Source organism: Lissotriton vulgaris, chromosome 12, assembly GCF_964263255.1.
Source record: "Lissotriton vulgaris chromosome 12, aLisVul1.2, whole genome shotgun sequence".
In the NCBI taxonomy this organism is placed as follows: Eukaryota; Metazoa; Chordata; class Amphibia; order Caudata; family Salamandridae; genus Lissotriton; species Lissotriton vulgaris.
Genome location: NC_141700.1, coordinates 45,615,370 through 45,633,057, shown reverse-complemented (window position 1 = coordinate 45,633,057; position 17,688 = coordinate 45,615,370). Strand labels below are relative to the sequence as shown.

The 17,688-nt window shown below is 42.0% G+C and overlaps 1 protein-coding gene across 2 annotated transcripts in view; it reads right to left on the bottom strand.

Moving 5' to 3' along the window:
- Positions 1-13,019, bottom strand: part of LOC147673217 (kelch-like ECH-associated protein 1A) — a 110,371-nt gene extending 97,352 nt beyond the window's left edge. The window contains exon 1 of one of the 2 annotated variants that reach the window (XM_086947012.1): positions 12,569-13,019. The gene's annotated coding sequence lies outside the window, so the exon portion shown is untranslated. The remainder of the gene's footprint in view (positions 1-12,568) is intronic. The other variant, XM_086947013.1, reaches the window with a different exon arrangement.
- Positions 13,020-17,688: the final 4,669 nt, after the last annotated feature.

Below are 17,688 nucleotides of genomic sequence, written 5' to 3'. Positions count from 1 at the left end.
AGTTGTCTAACTTCTTGCCTTAACGTACCCTGGTGCTACCAATGCCAGAGCTTATGTCTAATCGGAATGAAGCCACAATGCATCAACTTAAATATAAGGGAAATTGTGGTCAGTGTGCACACCATATACACTATGAGTGTCACAGCTTTCAAAAGTAGCCATTGAACGGATGATGGAGGAAGGGTTTGCGTATGGCAATGGAAGCCTCTGAGTTATAGGCTATGAATTCTTCTGGTCAGAGGAAAGTAAGTGGTAATGAAAGGTATGATGGGCCTGTGACTTAGGATTTAAATGTTAGTATAATGAAGAAAAAGTACAATTAGTGGTGAATTACTGTTAGGAATTAGGTTCAGGACGAATGACGTAGAGTACAAGATGTTACTGCCCAGGAATAAGAAAAAGAAGGAGGCTATTAGTAAAAGAGAAGAGATGTAGGACAGGCTAGTGATCCAGCGGTAATTTCATGGTAATTTCTCAATACAAAACCTCATCTAATTCTATTTACCGCTGAAAAGGTGTTGGGCCCTTGACACTGTATATTACCTTCAGGAGACTTTACATAAACGTGAAAAATCAAAATACGATCATTTAAGCCAATGAAGAGAGTTGGTGAGTATTTTGAAGGGTTTTATTTTCTAAATTAAAAGTGAAGTTTTTTCTGATTCTTTATTCATTAGTAAAATATCAATCAGGTTACAGAATTGAAAAAAATAGGAAAATTAGCATTAATACAGAACATATTACAGTCTGCATACAAAGCATTTCAAGTAGGAACAAAATGTGGCGCAAAATTGCCAGTCAGAAACTCTTAAAGAATTTCTAAGAAAAGAGTGAGTTTTTTGCAAGGCAACTGCAGTAAGATGAGTCCACTAAAGCAAACTGAGATCACGTTTTTTCTACCCTACAAAAACATAGTTCAGCACATTTCTACTCTTGCACAAAAATGCATGTTAATTCAGTTCAATTATATGCTGTTCTGAAAATACTAATATATTTTCTAAATTAATGTGCATTCTATAGTAAAATTACATATTGATTAATCACATTTAAACATGGCTGTTTAATTAATTGAGCATGTTTTTATATGAAAGCACTTTTAAACTGAAAGCATTCTGACCAGGCCTTATTTCATATTTTCACTTGTAGGCACCAAAAGTGTTACCCCTTTAAAAGAGGCTGATTCAAGTTTTCCATTTCATGCACTAAATATGCCACTTAAAAAAGAATACATTTGACTAGGCCTTGAGGTTCCGTGAATTCGGAACCTAGGTCATAAGGGTCGTGGTTCTGTTACGATTTTGGTAACGGCGAACCGTAAACAGTGAGCTCAGCAAGTATGAGTGTTTTCGTCATGTTACACCGATGGATTCACTGTGTATTTGAAGATTTTGTTCTGAACCCTTGGGTTCCATTTTGTGCATGGCAGCCATTTTGTGGTTGCCCTCACATAGGCCGATGACTTTAGCTGACTTCTGGATAACCTGAGTGAACTGACCCTGTTGCCTCAAGCTGACCTTGTTAGACCAGTAGTTCTTTGCCCAGTAGCTGATCAAGATTAAGGATCAGAGCACAGGAGATTGTAAAGTTTGGTATGCACATACACACCCCTTATCCTACTTCTCATCTGTTTCTGTTCCTTCCTTTTATGGCTTGTTTACGATATGGGTTGTGGTCTTTTATTATGGGTTTGTCCGGCTTGTGTAAGAAGGAATGTTGGGCTTTTTGCATGCTTGCAAAAGCTAGGACTGCCCCTTACTTTTGTTCTGAGTTTTCTAACCCTAAGCATATAAAAGGCCTCTGTTTTCTGTATTCCTCAGACTGCCTCATTCAGTTGCTAAGGCAGTTGGGTGACGTAGCTTCACTTATTGAAAGTTTAATAAAGATGTCTTTTCATATTTCAGCTTCTGTGCCAAGTTCTTTATTGATATTAGTAAGACCCCTGAGAATGAAGATTTTTTGGATTTCCTCAAATGGCGCAGCCAACGCGGGGCTCATCAGAGAAGTGACTTTCTGTGGGAGTGATCTTGTCAGGAGACTGAAATCTACTGAGGAGGACAGAACAGGATTCTACTAAGAAGGTACTCTGTGCACAGGGATTCTGGAGATTCTTTGTTTCTGCAGCCCAGTATATTTCTGATCTTCCTGATTTTGATCATCCACATGATGTCACTCCTGACTGAGAACCTTTTTTGGCGTGAGTATTCTAAAAAGACCGTTAGGTCATGTAGAACTTGACAGTTAGAATTTGGATAACCTTTTGATTAGTAAAAGTAAGAGTTAAGTATAAGTGGGTCGCTCCCAGTCCTTAGTTTTTGGTTCTTTGGGTCTTTGATTTGGTTATTGCAATTACCAAAGCCGAGGGGTTGGTTTCTTGGTTTTTGATTTGGTTATTGCAATTACCATAGCCGAGGGGCTCGTATATTTGCAAGTGTATTGGTAGAGATAACCCTTTGAAGTTTGAAGCTAGATTCGTGAGCTATAAGATGCCTGATCTTAGCAAATTTGGAAATGTAGCTTTGGAACTTTGGAATTTGTGTTGGCCAACTTTTGGTTTGTATAGGTTTGGATATGCAAATTGCAATTTGTGTAGACAGGTAATGAGGAGAATTTTCTCTATTTGGTCCTTAGGAACGGTGCACGTACAAAAAGTACCTTAAGCACTACTTTGATTATAATACTTGCGTATTCCGCAGTATTTTTGGCATGCCTGTTTTAAGCTAACATGGAAAAATGTGTTGCTTTTTTTTTTAAAGGTACCATAGTATGATGTGAAGTAAATTAGCCGGCTTCCCCTAAAGGGAATATCTAAATAGGTTAGATTTAAAAACATATTTCTTCCTTGGTGATTTTGTATCCCCAGGGATTAAAATATGACATAATACAAAACAAAGATCCTTTGTTCTGCGCAGTTTTATGAATGAAGATATGCAGAACGATTTTGTTTGGTGTTCTGCTAGCCATAGCTAGTGAATTGAGTGTATTTTCGCTTCTTGGACATACATCAGTCTTTGGGCTGTTTTTGCAGTCTTTTGGAACACCATTGAGAATAGTTTCTTGTAAATATGACTTACAACTAGTATTTTCAAATGGTTTGGTTCAAGTACAGTCTGTGGGCTGTTCTTCGTTTCTGTCCAGAGTATTGATTTGTGGGTCAAATGTGTGTTTAAATGTCTATGTGGTTTCCCCATTAGTGCAACTTCTGCGATGGCGCTATTCACGAAATGCATGGCTAAAGCGCGCCGTATTGTGTGTCCTGAGTGTTGACCCCTTTCTGTTTATGTCTGAAATGACCTCAAATGTGTGTTTGTGGTTTTTTTATGTTTTCAGTCTATTAAGAAAAATTTTGTAAGCATATTCTTGGGTCTGTTGCTAATTAAAAATTGTCCTTTAAAAAAAAAGATAAAACGTGGCGCAAACATTTTGTCATGTTATAAGTTAGGCTTCTGTGCTTAGGCTTATAAATGAATGCGTCTAAAATGATAGGCAAGGGATGCAGCTCGCTTTTATATGTGGAATTATCAAAAATGATTGGATTTATTAAAAATAATTAATACATTTTGAAAAATAATTATTATAAAATAAGTGCTTCAAAATTCGTTTTTTACTATTCATGAAGCTTAATGCTCATACTGTGACCTCCTAGCATTATAATTTAATTTAAGTTGTGCTATCCTGCATAATGAGGACATTACCATATGGAATTTTGACTTAGCGCAGGTGTAAAAAACTCATTTTTATAAGGATTTACATGGGATATGTCTAATGTCCAATATCTGCAATTTGTAAAGAACATTCTTAGGATGATTAATATGTAACACAATTATAGGATATATATTTTTAAGTGCCCCTAATATCAAAGTCGAATTTGGGTAACATAGACCATTTAAAACAGCATTCTTGCCAGTTTTAATAGCTTTGGGCTTCAGTGAATGCATACATTTGGGTATAATACAAATGTGCAGGTTGTCCCCATTTGGGTTTGCTTTTAAATAGCCCATTGAGATCCATTTAATGAGTACTGGGGGCTGGGAGAAGCTGCAGAGGCTAGCTCAAGTTGCGCTGAGATGCTATCTTTGGTTTCCTTGTAAACAATGGAAGAGGCTGTCATGTTGACATTTGTGACCTTTTAAAATAGGGCCTTGTCTCTGTGGAATGCAGAATGACCTGGCTAAATAGGCCTCTAAAAGGTGGGGTTTCTGGTTTCTCCATAAGAACATCAATAAAATTAAAGAACTTCATTCCAAAGGGAAAATATAAAAAAGGTTTCTTTGAAAGTCCCAACATCATGTTAAATGCTCTGCAGAACTGATACATTTGTGTCTCTGCTCTAAAAAAATAATGTCTGCTAGTTGCTTTTATTTGACAGCAAACGAAGTGGTGCATTAAGTCTTAGACAGAAAATAAGACAAAGCCCTTTACTAAAATTTTGAAGGCTACATGCCTAAGTGAGAACGATTTGCCAATTAAGAATTCTTTATTTACAGTGGAGATTGTGGCAGAAGGCTAACATGGAGTGTCAGTGAAAGAATTTTACTGTTGGAAAGTTAAAAGGGCTTCATGTTGCAAGGTGACTGACAAGATGGTAACATTTAAGTAATGGAAATTTATTTTTGTATTTGTTAATGTGTATCATGTCTTGTCTTCTGATTAAAAGTTATAATTGAAATTCGTTTGTTATGAGAAATGTTCCTCTTGTGTGTTGTGTATTTTTTTTTTTGCTTCTGCCTACAGATCATTCATGGATTGTTCTGGGTGATTTAAGGAAGTCAAGACACGTGAGTTAGGTTGGTTGAAAGGAGATTTTTTTTTGCCTAACTCCTTTGGAAAGAAATGTTCATGTGGCTTTTATGTTTGTGTATTTGGTCCTATCATGAATTGTTCTTGCTGGTCCTGTATGTTAGAAAGTTGTATTTGACAGCAGATATCCACTAACTGGTGATCTACTGTCAAAAGGAGGGTGAAGATTTTAAGCCTGACAAATTAAGCAGGCCCGAATATTGGTAGTACATGACCTGGTGTTGTGCTTCACCGCTCATTTATATATGCTATTATTTTGTCTATGCTTTTTGTGCTTGATATACAGCAAGTATATCCGATGGCTTGACATGTGCGTTTTATACGTTTTTTTGCAAGTTTTTGTTTTATGTTGCTGCCTTTGATACTATTACAAGTTTACCTGTGTTGTGAAGGGATATACATGACGATGCGTATCGCTGCACAACAGTTGGGTTTCATTTGCTAAATTTCACAGATATGATATTTTCATTTTTGTGAACGACACAGACAACACTTCACCAGTGTATGTCAAATATGGCTATAAATAGTATTCAAGAAAAATAAAACAGGATCAAAATGTGTCACTTTCTGTTGGTCACACCACTGCCCCCTCTTCCCTTAAAGGAACAGGCAGCCCTAAATTTATGTATCCTGATTGGACGTAAGGATAAAATTATTGATCTGTGACTCTTGTACATGGTGACCTAATTTCTATATTACATTAGTCAGTTTTGGTCTGCTTCCTAAGTAGTGTATGGCTTTGTACCATAAAGGAAACCAGGTTTCATTTTTTTTCCCTGAAGAAGGAACTGGAACATTAGCTGAGGTTACCGTATATGGTTTTAGCGGCAAGTGGAAGAGGTAACTTTTGAAAACGATTGTGATTTTTTTGTGTATCACTCATACTCTTGGTATTGTGTCACATGCTTGACTATCACCCAAGTCATTTCTTGTTCTTCCTATAGATTTTTCTTTTGTCGCTTCTCCCCTGACCGATATTGCATTGTACCTACTTATGACACTGAGTAATGAGTGTTGGAGCCTGAGAATGTAGGCCCGGATCTGCATAAAATGATCTGTGCCCTTGATCAATGGAGAGCACACTACCTGTAGTGCCTGCCGCAGAGGAGAGATATTGGTGCACTGCCATGAGACATTGAGACTTTCGAATGAGCTATGAGTGTTTGCCAGGAGGGCACTCCAACGGATACTGAGAAGCACCATTTACTGGAAAGGCCTGAATGAAGAGGCCCATGTGGAAGAAAACAACAAAAGAAGATTTGATGGACAATAGAAGCCTGCCAGAGAGGCTTGGACGGACTCTGGGTATTTCCTGTGTGATTACATAGAATGGGTGTTAGGAGACTGATTCTTGTTTTGCTGGCATTGTTTTAAAGTACTATTCTGTTTAGTAAAAGCAGAATAAAGTCCATTCTCTGTGGAAGAGTATCCCCTTTTCACCTCAGAGCTTTGATGAGGGTCACCACTGTTTCACTTGAACATATAATAAATAACTAAAATACATAGGAGCCCTAAAAATGTTACTAGATAATTTTAGGATTTGCTTTTTGCTTAGGGTTTTGAAAAATTATAATTTCCTTTGTAATAGTGGTCACTACTTTCTCCTGTTGTCTATATGTTCTTAATAACGTGTTTTCTAGTGTTTTTTTAAACATGACGTTGTCTTTTATGGGTGGGATTGTTTTTTCTACTCGATTGACTTCTGCACCCACCTCCCAACCTATGTCTCTTCCTACTACTACTTCTTTGCATTCTTTCCATACTTTAACTGAACATGAACTGGTTAGGAGGTCAGAGTTCACTAATAATTCCTTTGTACAGCTTCTGCACCAACACCAGTTAGTAGTGAACATCACTAATTGTTGGGTGTGTGGTCTTATGCCGCATACTACAGATAGAGGTATTCCCTATTTGGTCCTGCCATATGTGGCCTTTGTGCTACTACGTGTGTAAGGAGACCTGTCCCGAGAGAGTTGCTAAGTAATAGGATTATGCTCCAGCAACATCTTGTTGATCTGATGAATATAGACCTGCATTCAGATTGACGTGAGTTTAGGTTATTGCCTATGTAAGGGCAAAAGGAGGGTCTGAGGTTCCGTGAATTCGGAACCTAGGTCATAAAGGTCGTGGTTCTGTTACGATTTTGGTAACGGCGAACCGTAAACAGTGAGCTCAGCAAGTATGAGTGTTTTCGTCATGCTACACCGATGGATTCACTGTGTATTTGAAGATTTCGTTCTGAACCCTTGGGTTCCATTTTGTGCATGGCAGCCATTTTGTGGTTGCCCTCACATAGGCCGATGACTTTAGCTGACTTCTGGATAACCTGACTGAACTGACCCTGTTGCCTGAAGCTGACCTTGTTAGACCAGTTCCTTGCCCAGCAGCTGATCATGATTAAGAATCAAAGCACAGGAGATTGTAAAGTTTGGTATGCACATACACACCCCTTATCCTACTTCTCATCTGTTTCTGTTCCTTCCTTTTATGGCTTGTTTACGATATGGGTTGTGGTCTTTTATTATGGGTTTGTCCGGCTTGTGTAAGAAGGAATGTTGGGCTTTTTGCATGCTTGCAAAAGCTAGGACTGCCCCTTACTTTTGTGCTGAGTTTTGTAACCCTAAACATAAGAAAGGCCTCTGTTCTCTGTATTCCTCAGACTGCCTCATTCAGTTGCTAAGGCAGCAGGGTGACGTAGCCTCACTTATTGATAGTTTAATAAAGATGTCTTTTCATATTTCAGCTTCTCTGCCAAGTTCTTTATTGATATTAGTAAGACCCCTGAGAATGAAGATTTTTTATATTTCCTCAGCCTTGTGTCATGTTTTCATTTCACTTGCGCCAAAATCTGCGTGCCATTTTAGAAATGCTGTCTGCAGCTTTTTGTCATATAGTAATGCATACATTTTATAGGTGAAATCTGAGCTCCATCACTAGCAATGAGGAGAATGGGGTATGCTAAGGGGTCGAGGAACAAGATACACTGACAGTCAGTGCACAGGAAAGGAATGCAGGGCTGGGCCGGCACGGTGCGTCCATTGGGGCGTAGGGGCGTAGCCCCCCCCGCCCGCAGCTCCCTCTGCGTCTTTGAACTGAAGTAAACGGAATCAGTTTACTTAAGTTCAAAGAGGCCGAGGGAGAACTGACAATCATGTCAGTCACCACGACGTTGGATCGCCCACCCCTTCAGAGTCTGAAGGGGTGGGCGGTCTGGCGTTATATTGTCTGACATGATTGTCAGACCAGTGGGGGGCAACAGGCAGCAGCACAACACAAGTACGCATGAGTAGGGACGGAGGGCGAATTTTCGCACCGTGCCCACTCATGCGCACATGTGTTTTGATCTGTTTGCGCATGCCCATTAGGAGCCCTTTGGGCTCCTAATGGGCGTGCGGCGGGCAAAGAATAGCCATGCCCTGGTGCTGCTGGCAGCGACAGGATTGGCTGAGAGGGGCTGTAGGCGCCAACGGACTCGGTGCGGCGCGGACCTGCTCAGGACCTGAGGCTCAGATAAGATTTTTAAAATGTATTTTAACACCCCCCCACCCCTTCCCCTACTCCGTCCCCGCGAGCCGCGACAGGGGGCGAGGGGGCACGATATGCTCCAAGGTGTTTGAAACATTTATCACCTCAAAAAAAGCGCATGATAACTAAAACGTGTTGCAAATTTTTCAAGGAAGTTATGTTAGAAAGAATTTGGCACACTTTTTGCCACTTCTTTTCAGGGTAAATACTACTGCGTTTAGGAGATTTGATTCAGCCATTTGCTCACCCGCTGCTGTTCAGTTTATGCACTCTAGTGAGAAAGTTTACGTGAACGCATTTGTTCGGTGTTTAACAATTAAACGCTTGGTAGGAATCCAGCGCGGGTTTACTTTAAAATTACTTCAAACAATGGGAGAGCCAGGGTGTAGACAATCACTCTTTTACCCCTAAGATCAAACTTTTGTTAACAACGAAAGAGTGATGAATACAAAACACCTCAAGTGGCAATTCAATGAGAAAACCAATGAGAAAACAAGTGAACCAAAAATAGCTAAACCTGGTGAAGGAACACAAAAGTTAATTATAAAAAGAACCCTCACTCACCAACCTGGTGGTGACATGCTTCATCATTGGGTTCCCACTGGAAGGACCGAATGTCCTCCCAGTGTGCTACTACGCCTGTTTACAGCGGAGCTGGCTCTTTTGTGTGTTGATGCAGTGAAAAACCAAAAGTGATAAATGAGTGCAAAAGTTAAAAAATGCGTAGTTGTGACTGTCAACTACTTTATTAATTACATATTAATTAACTATCTATTAATAAAGTAGTTGACAGTCACAACTACGCATTTTTTAAGTCATCTCAGTTTGCTGTACTCGAATTAAGCACCCTGTACACAACATTTACTTAATGCTTTATTTATTTTATGTTTTTTAGCTCAAAACATTATTAGTAATGACGCATTTGGGATCCTCTCTTGCCTGCTGGTTACGCTCCTGGGCATAATTTTAAAATATGCAAATCTGGTCACTTAACCCCATGCATGCGGTGCACCTTTCCCGCTGTGTGTTGAAGAATGCAGAATCCCATTGTTCATGACGAGCCCAGCTCGTCATGAGCACACGACAAGTGTGCTGCATGACGAGCTGAGCTCGTCATGAGCAGCGAAGGGGTTAAAATGCTGTGAATGGCTTTTCTTTCATAATTCTGCTGCGATCACGCTGTTTATAGTATTTCTTTCTGCAGTTCGCCGAGTGCTCCCCTATTTCCTCGTATGTCTCATTGACGTCAGTAAGCTGTTCTGTCCCTTCACTGACATCGGTGGGCTGCCCCTTACACCTCACTGGCATCAGCAAGCTGCCTGCCTCTCTTCACTGACGCCACTAAAGAGAATTATCCATGCACGGAGAGAACACAGGAAGGGACACTTGTTCAGAGAGAGGTGTTCAGACAAGGATACCAAACAAAGATACATTGTGTGTGTCACTGCAGGTGTGAGTGTCTGAGAGAAACATTGTGTGTATGTTTGTGTATGTGTGAGAGAAACCTCAAATGTGTGTGTGTTTTTGTGTGTGTGTGTAACCTCGAATGTGTGTATATTGGGCTGTGCTTTTAGGTTTACGTGTATCTATATCTGCAGGTTTATAGTCATGTTTATATCTCCCGTAATACATTAAGAAAGGGGAGGGATGAGAGGAATTCCGGTCCAGCACACATCCTCCCTCAAAGTATATGTCATAAATTGAGTGTGCAGTTCTGTATTAATGATCCTTATCACCTTATTCTACAATAGGAGCAACTGAAGTCACCAGAAGTGTACCCTTTAGGAAGCACAAGTTCTCACCCACCAAAAGGTGTCAAGCTTCGTCATCGGGCTGGGCTCCTTGTCGGGCTAGCACTGCAATGCCCAACAAGCCCCTCTCAAAGGGCCAGCAAAAAGACCGGTGAGCAAATGTATTGCTTGCATTGCATTCAGGACCATAGAGACTTGTAGGCCCAAAGCAGAGACTACTGGTAGGTCAAATGGCCAACAAATAGTCCTTACCCCCTTCATTGGTCACCGTGTCCCAGTCATCACAACGTGAGGTGGTCCCAACCACCACAGGTCTTTTACCACGTATCAAGAACAAGTCCTACCTCTATGTTCATAGGCTTAAAGTTCTGCTCCTGAGTGCCAGCACTGGCCCTAGCTTCAAAAATATGACAATAGAAAGGTTTCTGATGCTAGGCCTTGGTGACACACAGCGTGTATATTTCTCAGAGGTGCGTGGCAGTGGCAGGGCCTAGCTCCAGAAACATTTCTATCTGCAATTTGTTCTGACATTCCTTTATTAATGTAATAACTGCACTTTCACAATTGCTTAATTAACCTTCTTGCTTCTCAAATTTGCTTGAAAATGCACTATTTACCCACTCTTTTTTCAAAATGTTCTCAATGAGAAACCCCCCCTGAACCACCCTTAAAATGTTCGGGCGTGCTCGCTGCACTCACTCGCCATGGTGCACGCCGACAGAAAGTTTACGCCCCACCACTTTCAGATGTCACCAGCCACCACTGGGGCTGGGTGGTAGTGCATTCACACATACAGAGTCAACATATTGGCATACAGGTGCAGGGTAATGTGGTAGTGAAGAGGAGGAGGTGCAAACGGATGAAGAGCAAAGTTAAACAGTTAGCAGACACGATAACAATACAGACGATGTGGTGGAAGATAGACTGAGCACAGATGAAACAATGAAGGCAGACTGAAGCAGTGTAGTAATGGGCAGGATGTAACTTAGTTGAATAAATTACAATGAGCCACGTCTGCCCAAGTAATAAGCAGCCTCTAGAATCATGAGGGTGCAGGTTTGTTCACAGGCAAAAGCCATATGCAATATATTCCATGAATTTACAATTTAATTAGACTCTCAGGTTCCAGTTTTATGACATGAGACTATACTTCACTTTAGCCCAGAGTCTAGTTAAAGGAACTTTACCTCTCTCTTAAATGTTAGACGCATTTGGTGGATATCCGTACATTGCATTAGGCAAGCTTTCTGCACGTCAGAACAACAATGACATTGCAAAACTCAGGCCAAAGAGAACACAGGAGAAACCTGGCACACATCCAATCAACATGACTCTAGATGTTAGCATAGCAAGCGTGCCTTGAGCCATCTGAAGTGAAGGATTACAAATTTTGTTTTAAGAAGTAGACCGAAAAAACTGTAAGCAGAAATATTTACATTGTACTACTCTGAAGCGTGACCCACATCATTCCGTTGAATGGGTCACATCCGAGATGAAACACAATGCTGCTGACCTGCATAGAGTGTTGTGTTTTATACTCTGTAAAGGGAAGTAGCAGGAAAGTGGTCTCTCAATAGCACCATAATCACTCAAAAAAAGGTAAAGGCCAGATTTGCAAAGTTTTCTCTTATGCATGAAAAAAGCCTGAGAATGTGAACGCATGTTCGCAAACCTTGTTTAGATAATAGATGTATCATTTACTACAAAGGAAAGTTCAGTGTGCATCTGTATTTCCCCATTCACTATCGCTATTATAGGTTAGGGAAGTTGTGGGAATTCTTTGCAGGGTGTAGAATGCATCAAAGAGAGCATCAGTTTTCCCTATTTTACCAAATGGGGTAGGAGTTTAAAGGATACTCATGAAACATATTTGTTTTTAATAAAAGGGAAAGAAAAACATGTATGAAACATGTCTCCATTTTCTGTGATAGTCAAGCTGTTTTGCAAGTTTTTAAAACATGTTTTATTTCCGTTTTTGAAGTGCACTATTATTTACATGGTTTCATGTGGTATGAAAATTGCTACTGTTAACTCATCAATTATGCAACTTTGTCACAGATCAGTTAGTTCACAGTCTCACTTCTGGATAACTACCCAGACGAGAAACTTTTTTTAATAATATGTAGATTACACTGAAGGCAACAAGCACCCTTTTATTCCCTAATTCAGTATATAATGTACAAATTATTTCAGGAATATTTTAAAGAGATGTAAAAAAGGACTCCAGTAACGCATCTTTTAGTCGCTGCAAACCAGGTACAAGCTAGTCCTTTCAAAGGTATTTAGCTGCAAATATAATTGTATCTAAAAAATCATATTTTCCATTAGCTTTTAAAGTGTGTGAATATATTGCACGTTTATTTATTAAAATAAATATATATATTTTTAAACTTTTGAACTAAAATATAACAGGCTACACTTATTTACACCGGGTTTATATATAATATTGATTTAAAAGACATGTTTACACTAGTCAGACAGGAAGGAGGACTTACTGCTCTGAGGGGCGTCTGGGAGAGATCCTGTCAGGTGTCTGAGTGTATACCTGCTGAGCGATCCCTCCGCCGCTCGCGCTGCGCAGCGTGCTTCGGCCTTGACGCGTGCGACTGTATCCCTCCACAACCCGTTATTCTTCCCGTGACGTGTCGGGGTCCGCAGCCTCATCTTTCGCGTAGCGCGCGCGGTGGGCGTCAGTTAGTTCGCAGGGAGGGTGCTCGCGCGTGCGTGGTGGGCAGGTGTTCCTTCGCGCGCGCAGCCGTTGGAGACTTCCGTTGACACCCGGAGCCGCGGCGGGGGAAGCCCTGGGTGCAGCGCAGGCGAGCTGCGCTATTCTGACCCGCGTCAGCGGTCGGAGGGGGCGTGGGAAGCCGCCGAGCGGTAGCGGCCGGGGAGGAGGGCAGTGCGCCGAGAGGCCGCTGTCAGTCACTCAGGGCTCGCTGCAGTCACGGTGACTTGGCACTTTGGCGCCTTTCCCGCCCACAGGGTGACGCGCTGCCGCATTCTTGCCATACCAGGCCCGTGGCGAGGAAGCGAGAGCGTTTACCGGAATCACCCCGGACGTGGAGCGGTGCACGGGCCAAACCGCAACGAAGAATAGGGCAAGAGCACAACGACGGTATACTTCAGTCAACAGTATTATCGTCTGCTAATTGATAGAGAGCTTAATGATGGGTTACTGTGACACGTTGCAAAAGTATACAAAGATTAAAAAATAAAAAAACAGACTGAAGTGTCAACCTGGGAATTGCCACCTAGGGCTGCCAAACGATAGCCAGGGCCTTCTGCATGCTGGCATTTGCTAATGTAGGTTTTCAGAGTTAAAAACTCCGAGAACAAATTTGGTCATTAACGTGAATTCGAGTTGTGGAAGCTTAATAGGGTTTTGTAAAGCAGAAGAAGCTTAAATATGGTTTTCTAAAGCAACTCGTGAATCTCCCTTTTAAATAAGGTGTTTTGGTCAGCGTTGGATGTAAATGTTATCCTTGAGCATGTGCCAGAGTGCTTATTTTAGCATCCTCGAGTACCTTTGTGGGTTCCAATGTTTTCTAGTTCACCCTTCCTCAGGTGCAAAACTGAACTGGCATTTAGTTGCTCCTCTTAGGTGTTTGATTCCTGCTATTCTAACAATAGAAACTCTTGCTTTCTAAAAGACACTATATTACAGGCTATAGCTCTGCACAGCAATGTAACACGCACGCAGTATCATGGTGTAGCTAAATACCATGTGCAGTCTTCGCCCGTTTATTATATAGCCTCTGGCCAAAGGATGTACAGGGTGCAGTTCCTGTCCATACCAGAAGAGAATGGGCAGTGCTTGGTGATTGTTACTTCCCTCCCCAACTTGGTGTTGGACTTTGCTGTTGTACCTTGCATGCAAAGTATCTGAGTCTTTGGCTTGGGGTTGAATTGGGACTGAGTTTGTTCTGTTGAGAGGAGCGGTTGCCACAGTTTTCAGCTTGTGGCTGCCCTGGGGGGTATCGATGACATTGTTTCTAGGGACGCTTGGCTCAAGGGTAGGCCTGCTGGCAAGTGGCTCTTCGGGGCCAGTCTGCTGGTACGTACCATCCCAATCAGTTTCTTGCTCCTTGATTTCTTGAGTTGGCTGGGCTAGAAAAAATACTCTTTGGAGCCATGACACATTTCTGGTAGCCGTCTCTTGGCCCTCTCAGGCAGTGACCATGGTACCATCTGAGCCGACGACTGTCCATGTGCCTGGTTCGAATGGTTGAAACTACCATCTGGGTCTCCTGTCCCTTTTCAGGACCAGTCCCCGGGTGACAGCATCTGAACTTGTGCACGTTGCTTCTTGCTTGCATGTACATTTGTTTGAGTGCGCCTGGCTTGGGCTTCAGTCCGGTCATATGCAGGCAATGTCAATTCTGGGGAGACTGGATGTTGTCATGCCTATGACTGTTAAGCCTCAGGGACCCTGATGACCGTTGTGTGGTACACAAGGCACTGGATAGTCTTTGGTCTGCTTCGCACAGCTATTGTCTGATGCTACCCCCAGTCTGGGTAGGACTGGGGGGAAAAATTTAAAGTGGCCTCTGGTAGCAAACCAGATACATAAAATCAAAAATTACGCTAACTGAACTTGCAATGTATTGGTATTTTGCAAGATTTGGGAGAGTGCATGCATTTTTATTTGCTACAAGCAATGTTTGTGTCAATATCAGGGAAATGGACAGTAAAAACAAGCCCTCTCTGTAAAACAGGCCAATAAACTGCCCAAAAAAGTCCCACACAGTGATCTGTCAGACCTGCCCATCAGACACTGTCTCGTCTTCTTGCCCTATAAGCCAGTCTGACCGTGCCTTCGATCCAGGGTAATGCCAAGTCATATCTACGGGCATATGAATTTCATCACTTTCCAATGTTTCCAGGAAAATTCCTCATCGAAGGCTTCATTACGGCAAGGTCCTGACATTCCATGGTCCGCCTTGGTCACTGTTTTCGTTCTGGGGTATATAACTTTCTGCTCTGCGCTATGTATCCTGCTCTTCCAGCTGCAAGGACTGTGCAGGTGTGGCATCTTAACCATATCTATTGCTCTTCATGTGCTGTCTGCAAAAACCACAGTTGATGGACAGAATGCAGAAAAATGTCATACATTCACCCCAGTACAGAGATCTGGGCCTATCGTTTTTTTGCACTCCATACCACCCCAGTTCAGACATGGCCATATGCAAATCAGTCTGACCCTGTGCCTCATGGGAACAGTTCAGCCCGAACTGCCAAGCCATGCCTTCCCTGGACCAGAAACAAGCTTCCGAGAACCGGTTTCTGGCATTCCAGCCGTCTTCAGCCCGGCTTGCTTGAATCCAGTGGTGTGGAGAGCATGGGACTCACGTCTGAGCATACCCATCCCACTCGGGTTGACAAATGCAAAAACCACAGTTGATGGACAGAATGCAGAACAATGTCATACATTCACCCCAGTACAGAGATCTGGGCCTAAATCTATAGTTTTTTTGCACTTAACACCACCCCAGTTCAGACATGGCCATATGTAAATCAGTCTGACCCTGTGCCTCATGGGAACAGTCCTGGCCGAACTGCCAAGCCATGCCTCCCCTGGACCGGAAACAAGCTTCTGAGGACTGACATGTGCTGTCAGCAGCATCAATGCTATTACTGGTGGAAAGGTTTTAATGTGCTTATGGCAGAGCTGATGCTACCAATCCTATGCTTCTGCTCCAGCATGCCAAGCAGCTCCTTGTGTAACCTCTGAGAAACAAGGGCTCACAACTGTTGTGAGACTTTTCCACTCCAAAACTTGTATATGAGGAATTTAATTTAATCTGCAAACAATATACAGATCAATTACGTTCCAGTACATCACTACCACATCATCTCCATTCTCCTACTCTGACTGTTAGTCCAAACTAACTGTGGGCCTCAGCAGCAACCAGATTTCTCCACGTGCACTTAGCCTAGCAAGGCTCATCAACAGACTTTACAAATGTACCATAGCATAAAGAAACCAGTCTGGGCAAAGCATGCAAATGTCAGCAATAGCTTTGACTGCGTAACAATTTATTCCCCACTGGTAGATTATCACTAACCCTCTTTTGGAACATCCTCTTCGGGTTTGGTTGGTGCTCACCTGTAAAGAAGAGTGCACACTTCCTAGTCCATTTGATTGACGTGTTAGAGGGATAATACCTAATTTTACAATCCAAGTGCGTCCATTCCAGTTTGTGGCCTAGACTTTCCACCATGTATCTACCCAGGCAAAAAGTACAAACTATCTAAGTGCCATACTTTGTTTATTTACAGTGCTTTTTGCAGCAGTACAGTACATGAAGGAAAGACTGCCACCGCTCTACGGAAAATCACACGTCCACAATACATAACCATTCCTTCTCTCGTTGTTCATCACTAGTGTCTCATTCACATTAGAGTAGTAAGGTTTTTACCTCCTTTCTGTTTTGGGATGAAAGACCTCAATTGTCCCTTCGTGTTAAAAATTATTCCCCAGAAGCAGATTGGTAAACATGAGATAAAACGCACAAGAATAGGTGCGAGGATGGTTCGCGGTATGTCTTTCTAGGGTCCATTTAAGTACGAGTTGTGCCATTCCTCATCCGCTGAAAATGTAAATGTGCCAACCATGTGCCGATATCTTTATGTGGGAACAGTCTCAGGAATGTATTCACCCTTGTTGCTACTTGCCCACTGTGCTGGTAGCTGTTAGTAGTGACTTGCACGTTACCCACTTACTGTACAGTGAGAAACTGCAGGTCTAGCAAACCTTTTCTGTCTTCAGTGCTTTGTGAAAACAGCATGACGCACAAAACCTTGCCGAGTTTGCATAGCGATGTCTTGATAAACCCTACTGCCTGGTTAGCCAGTCCTTAGTCCTGAAAATATGTGCAATTGGATGGCTGAGAATGACTGTTCTGCCTTAATAGCCTCAGCCATGTAATTTCACTTGCTGGTCAGACCTTTTTGTTCAGCCTCCAAATCGTGTGCATCAATTCCATATTTTCCAAGCAATTTACAAAAACAGCTAGACCAAACAATAAAGCCTATCTAAATCTGCCCCCACCATTTATGTTGCTGCAACCCTGAACAGAACCATTATCTCCCTTACATGTTCCACTTATTACTGTATGCTGGACTTTTGTTTACAATAAGGGAGTCTTCTGTTCAGCTCGCAGCAGTGTGTTGCCCTCATCAGCTGACTTCAGAGGTGTTGATAAATGAACAATAAAACAATTGTGAACAAGTACTCCAAGCAAGATAAGTCTCACTGTGGTTTGAATCCCTTCAAGAAAGGAGCACAATAGTCAGAAATGTGTACAGAATGATTTCACCTTAACAGAGTCCCACATTGTGCAAGCACCACCTGCAGCCTTTGATGATTTAGTGGAAGGACCGGTTTACGGCACAAATGGATATATGGTTCTGGTGTAAGCGCACCACAGAAAATAAGATGACCACTTTTATTTTAGCCAGCAACACATGCCGAGATTGCAGGTCCACCTGTGCCTACATTTGGAAAAGCAAAACTATAAATCACAGAATGCCAGTGAAAGCGCATAGGCTGGATGACCGTGAATATCGTGCTAATGGGGTCCCTTGATATAATGATGACCTGTTGGCAGTTGTT